At 40.8% G+C, this 13,109-nt stretch overlaps 5 non-coding genes across 5 annotated transcripts; all 5 read right to left on the bottom strand.

The window, feature by feature from the left end:
• Nucleotides 1-286: 286 nt before the first annotated feature.
• On the bottom strand, nucleotides 287-358 carry TRNAA-CGC (transfer RNA alanine (anticodon CGC)). Its single transcript has one exon. It is a non-coding gene; the product is annotated as a tRNA-Ala (tRNA).
• Nucleotides 359-6,471: 6,113 nt separating this feature from the next.
• Nucleotides 6,472-6,544, bottom strand: TRNAK-UUU (transfer RNA lysine (anticodon UUU)). Its single transcript has one exon. It is a non-coding gene; the product is annotated as a tRNA-Lys (tRNA).
• Nucleotides 6,545-8,215: 1,671 nt separating this feature from the next.
• TRNAA-CGC (transfer RNA alanine (anticodon CGC)) lies at nucleotides 8,216-8,287 on the bottom strand. The gene has a single exon. It is a non-coding gene; the product is annotated as a tRNA-Ala (tRNA).
• Nucleotides 8,288-10,143: 1,856 nt separating this feature from the next.
• TRNAA-AGC (transfer RNA alanine (anticodon AGC)) lies at nucleotides 10,144-10,215 on the bottom strand. The gene has a single exon. It is a non-coding gene; the product is annotated as a tRNA-Ala (tRNA).
• Nucleotides 10,216-11,364: 1,149 nt separating this feature from the next.
• TRNAF-GAA (transfer RNA phenylalanine (anticodon GAA)) lies at nucleotides 11,365-11,437 on the bottom strand. Its single transcript has one exon. It is a non-coding gene; the product is annotated as a tRNA-Phe (tRNA).
• Between the last annotated feature and the right edge of the window lie 1,672 nt (nucleotides 11,438-13,109).

Below are 13,109 nucleotides of genomic sequence, written 5' to 3'. Positions count from 1 at the left end.
AACTGTATTCCCTCTTCCTGGCATTCATAGGATGAACTTACTTCTGAATTGTCTCTGGCTTTGTACTGCTTGCTGCCTAATAAAACATCCCAAGGAGGTTTTCAGAAAGTAGAGAAAATCGTGATGGTAGTTAACCAAACAGAAGACCAATAAACACGTGCATGGAAAACTGCTATATTTAAAGGGCAAGACAATTGCCCACAAATGAGAAAGAGCTAAAACATTTTGATTTAACAATGCAAGGCCAAAGTCTAAATTAGACAGCAACAACAAAAGTAGATCGCCATGGAGATGCCGGGGATCGAACCCGGGGCCTCATACATGCGAAGCATGCGCTCTACCACTGAGCTACATCCCCTGATGAAAACCCGCTGCTGGGTAGGATTCCTGTGCTTTTAAAAGCTCAATGCGTTTTGCACAGTTTGGAGTATCTTTTTATTTCCAACCAGATAGTAACCATCATTGAGGATGAATTACACTTAAAGCCGCTTTCGGATTCTATCCAAGTAATCCCCTTTGGAGATGCAGTGACAACATACAACTCATATCGTTACTGAGAGCACAGCCCAGTTTCATTCAGTAGCTTCAGCACAAGTGCTTTCTCTCGCGTTGGCCAAATCGAACCCCATGTGGAAATCACTGGGAGGTTTTTTTCAGAACTCTGAAGAATGGTCTACAAGCCAAAGGCTCATAGAAAATGAGATTTCCGCCCCCCCCCCTCCCCCGCCACCCCTTTTCTTTGTAGCTGAATGGTTGAATGGTCAAAAGACTCTTCGGAGCTGCGTCTTTCTACTTGCTCTCGCTTGGAGGAAAAAAGATAAACGACAACAAAACCACAAACAAAAAATGTCCAGATTGTTGAAACTGTGAAAATTCTGCCCTAGTCTTTGTCACCAGAGGTAACGGCTCTCTCCACAGAGACCTTCTAACTCTCCTGAAATCTGAGTGGTTATCTGTAAACTGTGGGTTCATGAAAAATCTTAGATTTAAGAAGCCCGAATTCCCTGTTTCCCCCTTTCCTTTATCCACTGGCCAGCTTCTCGTTCCGCTGGCTACTCCGCGGAAGAATGAACCTGGTCAGTTCGGAGAGCTCATCTGCAACCTAAGAACCTAAGACGGGTAGAAGGAAAAGATGTTTTTCCCCTACCCTTCACTACTTTATCATCCTAAATCCCAGATGAAAAATATTGGTGAGCCATCAGCCAATCAATGAGGGAAAATATATAAAGTGTTAAAATAAGCCTTTATTGTTTAAACCATTGAGATTTTGTGGATGCTTTCTTTAACATCATAATCAAGCCTATATTTAGTGAAACAGGGAAATTATCCCTTTTGTTATATGAATAGCAGTTCTATTTTCCCAGTCTGAAATTTGCCATTGACTTTGCTTGTGGATTTTTCCTTGTTATAGAGGAGGCTTTGCTTTGTTTTGTTTTACTCTATTATTATCCAAATAATGCATATTGCAGAAAATTTGGAAAGTAAGAAAAGCATAAATGTACTTAAAAAAATTTACCTATGCTCTTACCACTCTTTCAGAAGCTCTCTTGAAATCAAATTTGTCAAATTTTCCTTTAAATAATTTTGGATTTTTGAATCATTATTGGAATAACCTTCCCCACTCCAAAGTTATTAAAAATTTTACTTGTGGTTTTGAAGTACTTCTAAATTTTGTATTAATAAATATCAAACACTGTTGAGAATTCACCCTGCTGTAAGTTGTGGGATATTAAATCAAAATTTTTTTGTCCAGGTACCCATATTTGCCGTCTTTACTCGTAGTGGGAGATTGTGACCCACTGTGCTCCATGTTTACAGATCTAGCAGTCAGAAATAGAGTATTCACTCATAATATTTGAACTGTACAATTTATCTAACAGATAATTGTTAACAGATAAATCTAACCTAGAACTCCTGATGAGAACAGAGTTCCTAATGAAAATAGCATTATACCAATTAGGAGAATCTAAAGCCTAACTACAAATTCTTTGTTTTACTCCCCTCCCTGCTTTTTTTTTTTCCCCCTGAAAGTTATAGTGACTCTTGTTCTTTTCAAAAGTGTATCTGAGTTTCCTTTCAGAGGTAAATTTTACCTTGTTTATGATAAAGACTTTTGTTGAAAATATGTATATCTGAATCTCTTTTCAAATATATATTTTATTTTTTTACTATGATGTACTCTGTCTTCAAAGCATGCACACACTTGAATAGCTTTTTTAAAGTATATACCAACCTTCTGAAGTTAATTTTCTGTTGAACAGAAGGATCTCTCTCCCCAGTGACTCCCAAAGTAGTTTCTTGAAAATTGAGGGATTCAGAGTCTTGTGGAAATGTGACCACTGACTTAGAAAAATTTAAATATGGCTTTTTGCATACAAGAATAATGGGGGAAATACCCTGGAAGGAATACCCTGGAAGAAATAAATATCCAGTGGATTTTTCACCTCTAAGTCTTAACTCATGTATTTTTATGAGTGAATGATTTGGGTAGAAGAAAATCCTTGTCATTCACACACACACACACAAACCATATATTAGTCTTTAGGCATAGGAAAGACAAAGGATGGTGAACTAACACTGAATTAACACTCAGTCGTGTCCAACTCTTTGTGACCCCAAGGACTGTAGCCCACCAGGCTCCTCTGTCTAAGAATGGTAGAAGGATATTAAATACTAGCACTTTATCAGAAAGAATTTAGGTAATCTTGCATAGTGGCAATTTACCAGTATTTGCACATAGCCTCTCCCAGACTTTAGTCCTTAATAAATCCCCAAATAAAACTTACAGCTCCCACATTGTGCATTTTTATTTCAGTCAACACCTGTCAACAGAAGGGAAAAAAAAGAAAAGCACAATGTGAGAGTTCTGAGTTAAGTTTTATTGGGGGCAAAATGAGGACTATAGCCAGGGAGTCTCAGATAGCTCTGAGGAACTGCTCTGAACAGGTAGGGGGAAGATCAGTATTACATATGATTTTAGTGAAAGAGGGCACATGCAATCAAGCACACTTTTTGGCAGAGGTTTACTGCTAGTCAGGAGGAGCAGATGTCACCATTAATGATTTTAGTGCTTTTCTAGATATAAGAGAAGGAAATGGAAACCCACTCCAGTGTTCTTGCCTGGAGAATCCCAGGGACCGGGGAGCCTGGTGGGCTGCCGTCTATGGGGTCACACAGAGTCAGACACGACTGAAGTGACTTAGCAGCAGATATAAGAAAATGTAAGGACTTGGGGTCATAAAATCTCCTGAAAATATCTTTTTGAAGGCCTGTTCTGCCAGTGTTTTCCTGGAGCACAGAGTGCCTCATTCCGGATCTCCACTCTGAATTCCTTTCAGGGTGTGTTGAAGGTCAGCAGCTGCAGTGGCTAATGACTTAAATCCTTGAAGAGGCAGATGGCAAAGTGGCAATTTTTAGTTGGCATACTTCACAAATATGAGTGAAATTTTGCATATTGATTTTGAGTGTGAGTTACAGAACTGCTTTAATTTGTAAGAATTTTGCACATTTATATATTTTCTTCTATTTATTCAAATACATTAGTTCTTATAACTCTGTTGTCCAATATGGTAGCCACTAGCACATGTGATTCTTGAGTACTTGAAATATGATCAGTCCAACTTATGTGCTATAAGTTTAAGATGCACACCAGATTTCAAAGAATTAGTATGAAAAAAAGAATGTAAAATACTTAGGTACTATGTTTATGTGGATTATTTTTTTCTTTCATTCTTTTTTAGTAGCTTTTTATTTTGTATTGGTATACAGCTGATTAACAATGTTGTGATAGTTTCAGGTTAACAGTGAGGGACTCAGCCATATATGTACATGTATCCATTCACCCCCAATCTCCCCTCCCACCCAGGTTGCCACATAACATTGGGCAGAGTTCCATGAGCTTGTTGGTTATATGTGAACTATTTATTGACATGATAAAGTCAGGTGTTGCCCTAAACGTCGAAGACTGAGCATCGAGAATGAAAACAGCCATGAAATTTGGTGCAATAGGTCAGGGGACCTGCAGCCTCTATTGGACTGAGGTGCAGAGTCCACTCTGAGTCCATCTTTTATTCCTAATTGCACACTACAAGACTTTTTTTGATCTTAACTTTCCCAAGACACTATGCTGACATAGTCCAGATCTCGTTTTTTACCCCAGGCCATTCCCTTCTGGGCTAGTCTCAGGAACAATCAGCAAGTGCGTAGGCAGCGTTCTTGCCTGCCGCTGACCCGCTGTTCCAAGGTCTATGCTTTCATGAGCCCAGTCATACTCCCTTCTGAGTCTGGCCTTGGGGTTTGTAACAAGGAGATTATTCTTAAGAAAAACATGAAAGATAATCATTAACAGTTTCTTAATATATGCTGTTTTTCCAGGTGCTATTTCTGTGGAATTTCTCAAGGCTCTGAAAGTACATTATTAGGAATTCCCACTACAGTTAGGGAACTGTTGACCAAAACCACCTGCCTTGGCCAGGCCTGCATGCTTGAGTTGTCTCAGGCAACAGGAGTTCTAGATAAGGAACCTGGTGCTGCCACTGAAAACTAACTGGGAGAATTCAGAAGGGGCCAAAGGCTGGAGGAGATGACCAACCTTCCAGAGTCCTTCTCCCTGGGATCCATCTTGGTTGAGTAATGTGCATGCCACCAGGGAGGACCCTGAGATTACGGACCAAGCAGGATGACTGTCTAGAGATAACACAGAAACTAACCCCATTACCATAAAACCTGAGACTACAGCCATGTGGCAAATCAGTTCCCCTGGGTTTCCTTACCTTGCTGCTCTCTACTTAGGCCCCCCTTCTGCAATAAAATCTCTTTGTCAGCACAATGTGCCTCCTCTGACATTTCCAAGTGTGAACGAGAGCGCACTCTTGGACCCTGGAAGCATGTCCCCCTTCCTGTAACAGTAGTATTTTAGATATATTGTATTAAATTAAATGCAGTATGAATTTCACTTGTTTCTTTTTATTTTTTTCAATGTAACTTCTAGAAAATTTAAAAATTATATATGTGGTTGGCATGCATGATTCACATTATATTGGGCAGTGCTTCACAATTTACCACACTTTTGCTGATATCAGAAATATACAAGACCCCACTTGGCACTGTTTTCTTCTGTCACAATGTAGAGTAATAATTTACCAAGGACACTGGACATGATCTTAGTTGTACTTTACACCCAGACACAGAGACAAACTAAAACCAGCCCCATTTCCCCATCCCACCTATTTCTCTCCCTCATTGAGACCAGTCACTTTTCTGTTTCCTATTTTACATTCTAGAGATCTGATGAATCTTTTGGACCAACTAAGAGACAAACTGTTTCAGACAAATGGAGTCCTTCCAAGTTCAAAATCTACTTCATGGGATTTCTGTGAAGAAGAACAAAACTCTCATACAGTCGGAGGCCAGCAAAAAGGAGAAAGCAATCACCTGACCTGGATTTCTAAGCATTTCCTGGGATTTCTAAAGAAGTTCAAGGAACATAATACTATCTGGAGTCCATGGTCTCTCTGGCTTAAGACACAGTTTCCCGGAAATACCGTTAATGAGTTCCCAATCTTCAAATCACAATAAGCCCTTTTACATTCTCGCTCTACACACTCTGTCTTCCATGATAAGAAAAACCTCCTTAATCACAAATTTCTGCAAAGTTGCCATCTTAGGGGTTTCACTGTGGCTACCAAATACCTTCACAAGACTGAATCTTAAATTTGCAGGCACCTTCTTGTTCAATTGCTCAGTCACTCTTTGTGACCCCATGGACTGCAGCACGCCAGGCTTCCCTGTCCTCCACTATCTCCAGGAGTTTACTCACACTCATGTCCATTGAGCTTGTGATGCTATCTAACCATCTCATCCTCTGCTGCCCCTTCTCATTTGCCTTCAATCTTTCCCAGCATCAGGGTCTTTTCCAGTGAGTTGGTTCTTGAATCATGTGGCCAAAGTATTGGAGCTTCAGCATCAGTCCTTCCAATGAATATTCAGGACTGACTTCCTTTAGGATGGACTGGTTGGATCTCCTTGCAGTCTAAGGGACTCTCAAGAGTTTTCTCCAGCACAGCAGTTCAAAAGCATCAATTCTTCTGCGCTCAGCCTTCTCTGTGGTCTAATTCGGCACATCCCTACAAGACTACTGGAAAAATCTTAGCTTTGACTGTACTATTTGTCGGCACCTTAATCATGTTCACACCCAAGCTCCTCCTCTTTCCAGGCTCGATCTAACACCCACAAAGCAAAAACACAACAGACTACCCGCAAGCAGAAAGGAATTCATTCTTCTCCATACCCATTCCACCATGGAGGAGTCCTGTTTCTGGCTTATTTGAGCGAATGTCTCAAAACCTTGTTTATTAGATTGCATACTAAGAGTTGATGACTTAATATTCAGGCAGCACCATGGCCCAGAGCAGAGAGTGAAAACCTCTTTTGGACATAAAAAGGAAAAAAAAAAAAAAAAAGTCCTAGCAACGCCCGAACAGGGACTTGAACCCTGGACCCTCAGATTAAAAGTCTGATGCTCTACCGACTGAGCTATCCGGGCTCACGAAAGTTATGTTTTTCTGACGGCCTAGTAAGAGTGAGTTCATTAGATTATTTTCAATTGTGATCCGTGTTAAAAGTCAGTCCTGCACACGTACCTCATATACTCAAGCCAAGAGCAGCCGGCAGAGGCCACTTCCACACTCACTAACCTGCTGCCATCACAACAGACATCAGGTTTGAAACAATTTGACTTCCCTCTGAAGAGCTCGCCTATGGAAAGGGCCCCAAGATGCTCTCAAAAGCCAACAGTTTGGGTACAAACGAGTGCGATCTTCTTAAGGGACAGAAGTTTTCTGTTTACTTCCCTAAAATACACGGGACTTCAACACTTTCTTGTAGGTATAGGATGCAAAGAAGAGAGGTGGAGCTTGCACAGGTCCTTCCTACCCATTTACCCCAATCCTACTCAAACTCGCCTCCTTCCTTGTCCTGTTCAAGCGTCGCCTTTCCACTCTTGTCCACTATATTGCTTCCCGCCTGAGATCTTGCCAATAACTTGGTTCACTCCACCCAGGCTTCGGGTTTTTGACACTCCAGGTCAGGGTTTCCCAAACCTGCCAGAGTTTGAGTTTGCAGAGTTTCCTAATATTATAAATTACTGTCTGCTTTCGGACTTCATTCAAAATTCACATCTGGGTTACTTGTCACACAAAATGGACGGAAAGTGTTTTTGCGCCTCAGTGCCTGAGGTGACAGATGCTATCTAGGCTGCTGCTGCTGCTACTGCTAAGTCGCTTCAGTCGTGTCCGACTCTGTGCATTAATTCCTTTCACACAAGACGTTAAATGAGACTCCTTTCACATATGGAGTACCAGCCCACACATTCCCCCTGCTCACTCCTCATTCTGGAGAAAATTCTGTCCGAAAGAGGTTGTGTACTCTTTTTCCTCCTCCCTCCTCCTTTTGTCTTTCAAAAACAGAGCCTCAAGAAGAAACGCAGTTGCCAAGGGCCGGATCGCGTTGCTGCCTTAGGTTTGCTGGACATGCACTGTCGCTCTGCATTTCTTGGCAGGTTGTGTGTGAATCCTTTCCGCTCTGTCATCTCTTTCCTTCCGGAAGGACCTAAATCCCGCTCTATCCGCCGCATCCTTACCCGCCTCTTTAGCAATACTTTTCTTCTTTGTCTTCTTCCGCGGCATTTTTACGGTCTTTTAGGCAGTTTTGGAGTCGGAGGAGGTTGAAGTTAGGGGAAAGGAGGAATTTGAAAACTCAAGAAAAATACCCCATTCCTGAGACGTTCCCTGGTGATGCAATGGAAATGCCTTCCTGAGAACTGGTGAAGATGGAGCAAACTTCGGAGCAAGCTGAGAGAAGCAGGAAGACACCTGAAGCAGAAACAACAAACTGCAGGGTCCAAATTCAGTCTAAAGTCTAAAATACATACCAATGATTCCTTATTCTCCAATTCCAATGGGTCTTTTTCAGTCCTTGTGCTAGTCTCATCTCAGGGGCCTTCTCTTCCATAGCCACATGAAAATCCAGGTCTCTGACTGCTCAGATAACTAACTAAAGGAGCAAGGATATTACCATCACCATCACCCCATCCCACTCCCCTTTATTCTATTCTCTTTCTTTCTTTCCTTCTTGTCTTCCTGTTGCCGATTCTCGGCCCTGGAAAAATGGTAGGCTGGAGGGATTGAAATATGAGAAAAGTTGACCAAAATACAGATGGAGGTGCCAGGGATTGAACCAGGGACCTCGTACATGCGAAGCACGCGCTCTACCACTGAGCTACACCCCCCTGTATTCATGCTCCTCTGGCTGTTTCATAAAATATTATTTCTGTCTTTTTTTTTTTTTTTAAAGCTTGCCTAGAGAAAGTCTATCAAGTTAAATGTTAGTATTACTGAAGTTTTTAAATATACAGTCTAGTGGCTTCTTCCTGGCCTGCAGTTACTTAATTAACCAGGAACAAGCTGAAAGAATAAAGCCTTCTGAGAGATACTTAAAAAAAATTCTATTCTTTTCCCTTCATGCTCCTCAGTAATACTGTCAGTGGAATTTAGTGCTCAAGCTTGATGATGTGACTGACTCTTCCAAGTTTGTTGTTTGGAGTTCAGGAAATCCTGAATGAGCCAGATCTTTCTTTTTTTGTTTCCTTCAGTCAAATGTTCCTTGAGAAGACAGACATACCAGTGAGGATAACCCTTAGAGTGGAAACGTGTCAGGAGCAAACGGGTGTAAAGTTAACTTTGATGTGAGGAAGAAAAACTGAATAAGGGAATATGGAGAGGAAAGTGAGAAAAGTTTGTGCGAATACAGTTTAAGAGAGTAAAAGAAAAGAGCAAGAATAAAGGTGCTAGAAACTAAAGCCAGTGCTTCATTTCATACATTCTACTCTCACACAATCTAAGAAATTCAGAAAAAGACTCATCCTCACTGGTTTTCATTATTTGCTACTGGTTCTCCACGAAGAAGTCTAGAAATGAAAAGTAAGGATTTATCTATTTTAGAGGATCTTGTAACTGCTGTCACTCCCAAGTGCATGATCAGAGGAGTTGAATCATTTTAGTAGTGTGTAGATCTAATGGGGGTGCTGTCCAACTTGCTGGGTGCATAGAATTGCAAGAGACCGAGAATGCAAGAGACAAAAGTTTACTCACCTTAGGTTTTCAGCTGGTACTCTTAAACATAAAGGCAGGTTGACTCGAGAAAAGCAGTGCTTACTAATGTGTGCAACAGGCATCACTCAGGAGAAACATAAACAAAAAGTAACTCAAAGTGCAAGTTTAGCACCTCAGCCAATTAAGTATGTTCAAGAAAGAACAGTAAATTTATAGATAAAGGACAGGATTAAAGAAAGCAGTTTTTATCTTTTCAGGGCAGTAAACTGTGGGAAATTAAATACTGGGGAGGCAACTAGTGGACTAAAGTTTGTTTGCAAATTCCTCTAGTGCCTATCATCGACTCGATGGACATGAATTTAAGCGAGCTCCAGGAGTGGGATGGACAGGGAGGCCTGGTGTGCTGCAGTCCATGGGGTTGCAAAGAGTCAGACATGACTGAGCGACTGAACTGAACTGAACTTGCGTCTATCTGGGCTGGTAAGAGTTTTTCTCCAGTAAAAGGAAGATTAATATCCTGCTTTTGGTCAGACATGGAAGGATAAAGAGAACTTTTTTGCACCTTAATTGTCTTCAGCTCAAAATAATTTTTATGTTAAAGAGGCATACTTTGGGGGACATTCTGGTTTCATACATAGTCATGTGCAGAAAGACCATGTTACAGCATGTTACCCTACAGTCCTATGTTACAGATAGTTTGTCAACTTCAACTCAAAAGTGCATGAAGATCTGAGAAAGTATGAGTATGCCGTTCTTCCTATATCTTGTTATATTAAAATTTTTAATTTGGTTGCTTTTTAACTGTACAGTTTGACATTATTAGTTTAAAAAGCTATTAAAATTGTATTATTTATACTTAAACGTAATTTATTGCATTCTAAACTAGATATATTTCACTTTTTCTCCCCCCAAAATGAGAACGTAGCTCCCAGAGATCAACACCAAGTGGAGTCCTGCAACTTTAACTGCAGCCCATCACACGGTGATGACCCCCCGAGAATCAGCTGACCCCCCAGAGTCAGCCGCTCACTACTGGAGGTGCCGGGGATTGAACCCGGGGCCTCGTGCATGCTAAGCACGCGCTCTACCACTGAGCTACACCCCCTTAGTTATGTTTTAGGAAAGAAAACTTAATGGCTTATCTATCTGCCTAGGAGAAGGCAATGGCACCCCATCCAGTATTCTTGCCTGGAAAATCCCATGGATGGAGGAGCCTGGTGGGCTGCAGTCCATGGGGTCGCTAAGAGTCGGACCTGACTGAGCGACTTCACTTTCACTTTTCACTTTCATGCATTGGAGAAGGAAATGGCAACCCACTCCAGTGTTCTTGCCTGGAGAATCCCAGGGACGGGGGAGCCTGGTGGGCTTCCGTCTATGGGGTCGTATAGAGTCGGACACGACTGAAGCGACTTAGCAGCAGCAGCAGCAGTGTTTCCAGACCTTGAAATTATTACCACAAAGATTGCTTACGTACAGTTCCATTATTTCCTGAAACCCCTTTATTTCATTCTTTTTCTCAGCTATACGAAGAGAAGGGCAACTTCATGTTAGGCAGAAAGGCGTCATTCCTAGTATCTATTCACGTTTGTCAACCTACAAAAGGTGACTAGAAGAAAGAAAAAAAGAGCCTAGAATCAACGATACTTAAGGAACGACTAGGAGAACTAGCCTCATATTCTAATTTCTTCATACAGATCCCCACTAGAAGGAACCAAAGCCACTGTAAAAATTTGCTGTCACCTAGAATATCAATGTGTCAGAATGTAAGAAAGTACTCAACAATTATAGCAAGCTCAAAAGATCACAGTACCTTCTAGGCAATCTTGGAAACACTGAGCTTTAAAATGAATAATAAACAATACAGGAATACAAATTAATAGATAAAATAAGGCTACTGGGTCAGAAAGTTGACTGAAATACAAGGTCTGATGAAGAGAAGGCCAGCGTGAAAGGATCCCTAATTTTTGCTCTGAGGATGGTACTAATGGCTCTGTTGTCCGTTTCAGAACTTGGAAACTTCAGTTTGAATTGAGAAGTCAGTGGCTCAATAGATTATTCAGACACTTGTTAAATTAAAGTTCTAAAATCAAAAAGTTAAAGTTCTAAAATTTTGGCTGGAGTAAGATTTCATAAATTCACTGTGAGTTTATTCATAGAAAAATCTAGAGCTATTTTGTGATCGTCAGTCCATTACAACATTCCTTTATGCACCCGAAGTAAACTCGCCCTTGGCGATCAACTAAAAAGCATAGAATGCCGAAACCCGGGATTGAACCAGGGACCTTTAGATCTTCAGTCTAACGCTCTCCCAACTGAGCTATTTCGGCTACCTGAAAACTTACTCTCCTGACATTTCTTTTTTTTTTTTTTTTCAATTTCAGTTTTTAGAAGATTTCAGATTCTTTTAGTGTAGCTGCCTAGTTGTCCAATATATTTGCTTATCTGGAAAGACCTGGAATTGATTGCCTTCTCTGTATGCCAACTGGAGCCAATTCCTGGCAGCATGGGATGAACACATAAAGGTGGGAAAATCTGAAGAGAGGTGCCAATGAGGGATTCGATGGAAAGACTTTCTACTCCTCTGCGTCCTGTCAGTTGACCTAGACACAGCTCAGAAACTAAAGGAAACTAAGAAAAATGTTATTGGTAGCTCTTATTTCTCTCTCTTTTTTTTCATTCTTTCATCTCTCACAATCTCCAAAAATGGTGAGAAATAAAAGCCAATGATGCTGTGAATTTGCCAAAAGAATACCGCATACATAAACATTATCAGACTAACCACTTCAGCCAGTAGTCCCAACTGACAGGAAAGCAACTGTCACAAAGTTAGAAAATTTGAAATGACAAATCTCATCACAACAGAATTTCTTCACAAAATTTTCTTCAAAAATAAAATTGAAACTATGACCAAATCAGTTTTTGATTCACTCCTTTGTGATTCAGGCAAGGAAATCATTTAGCATTGTGAGGTAATAAATAGTGCACAGCATCATTTCATTTTCAAGTAGAAACAGAATATATGAAGCAAGGCTTTTGAGTCATTTTCGTGAGAAAGTAGCTCATATTCCCATGGCTCCTACACTTGGTACAATCCTCTATTCTTCAACCCACATCCAGAACTTCACAGGGAACTCCTGATAACCAAAGAAGAAAAAGAAAAACCAGATCTGGTTTATAGATGATTCTGCTCATATACTGGGACCACACAAGTGTGAGCGGCTTCCATAGAACCTGTAGGCCAGTGAAGGTAAACCCTCTCAGTAGGCATTACTTCAAGCAGGGTATGTGACTGTTCATTTTGCTTGGAAGGACAGATGTAGGGTAGATATCTACACTAGTTAATGAGAGGTGGCTAATAGTTTGGCAGGTGATTAGGGGCTTGGAGAGAAAATTATTGAGAGAAAACTGCAAAAGTGGTGACAGAGAGGTCTGGTAAATAGGCGGGTAGACAGAATCCCCCAAATGTGCAGAGCCTAAGGATATTTGTTTTCAAGTAAATGCTCTACAGAGAGCAACCTCCTTGGAGGCAGTTGAACACAATGACACATTCTGTTGATGTCTGGAAGCTTCTCCTTGGCCACCACTGTACTTGCCCAATGAGCTTGTGAACAAAGTAACCATGATGACAAGAACAGAGGTCATATATAGGCTCAGCAATGCAGACTACTTTTTTTTGGTTCTACATATGTATTTTAATTTTTATTCATACTTATTTTAATTTTAAAATTTTAATTGGAGGATAGTTGCTTTACAATATTGTGTTTCTGCCATATATCAACATGAATCAGCTACAGGTATACACACATCCCCTCCCTCTTGAACCTCCTTCCCACACCCCACCCCATCCCACCCCTCTAGGTTGTCACAAAGCATCAGTTTGAGCTCCCTGCATCCTACAGCAAGTTCCCAATATGTAGTGGGAATTCCTAATAATGTCCTTTCACAGCCTTGAGAAATTCCACAGAAATAGCACCTGGAAAAACAGCATATATTAAGAAA

The sequence above is a fragment of the Bos javanicus genome, chromosome 23 (genome assembly GCF_032452875.1).
Source record: "Bos javanicus breed banteng chromosome 23, ARS-OSU_banteng_1.0, whole genome shotgun sequence".
NCBI classification, from domain to species: domain Eukaryota; kingdom Metazoa; phylum Chordata; class Mammalia; order Artiodactyla; family Bovidae; genus Bos; species Bos javanicus.
The sequence above is the reverse complement of the archived record's forward strand: the minus strand, read 5'-3'. Positions and strand labels throughout refer to the sequence as shown.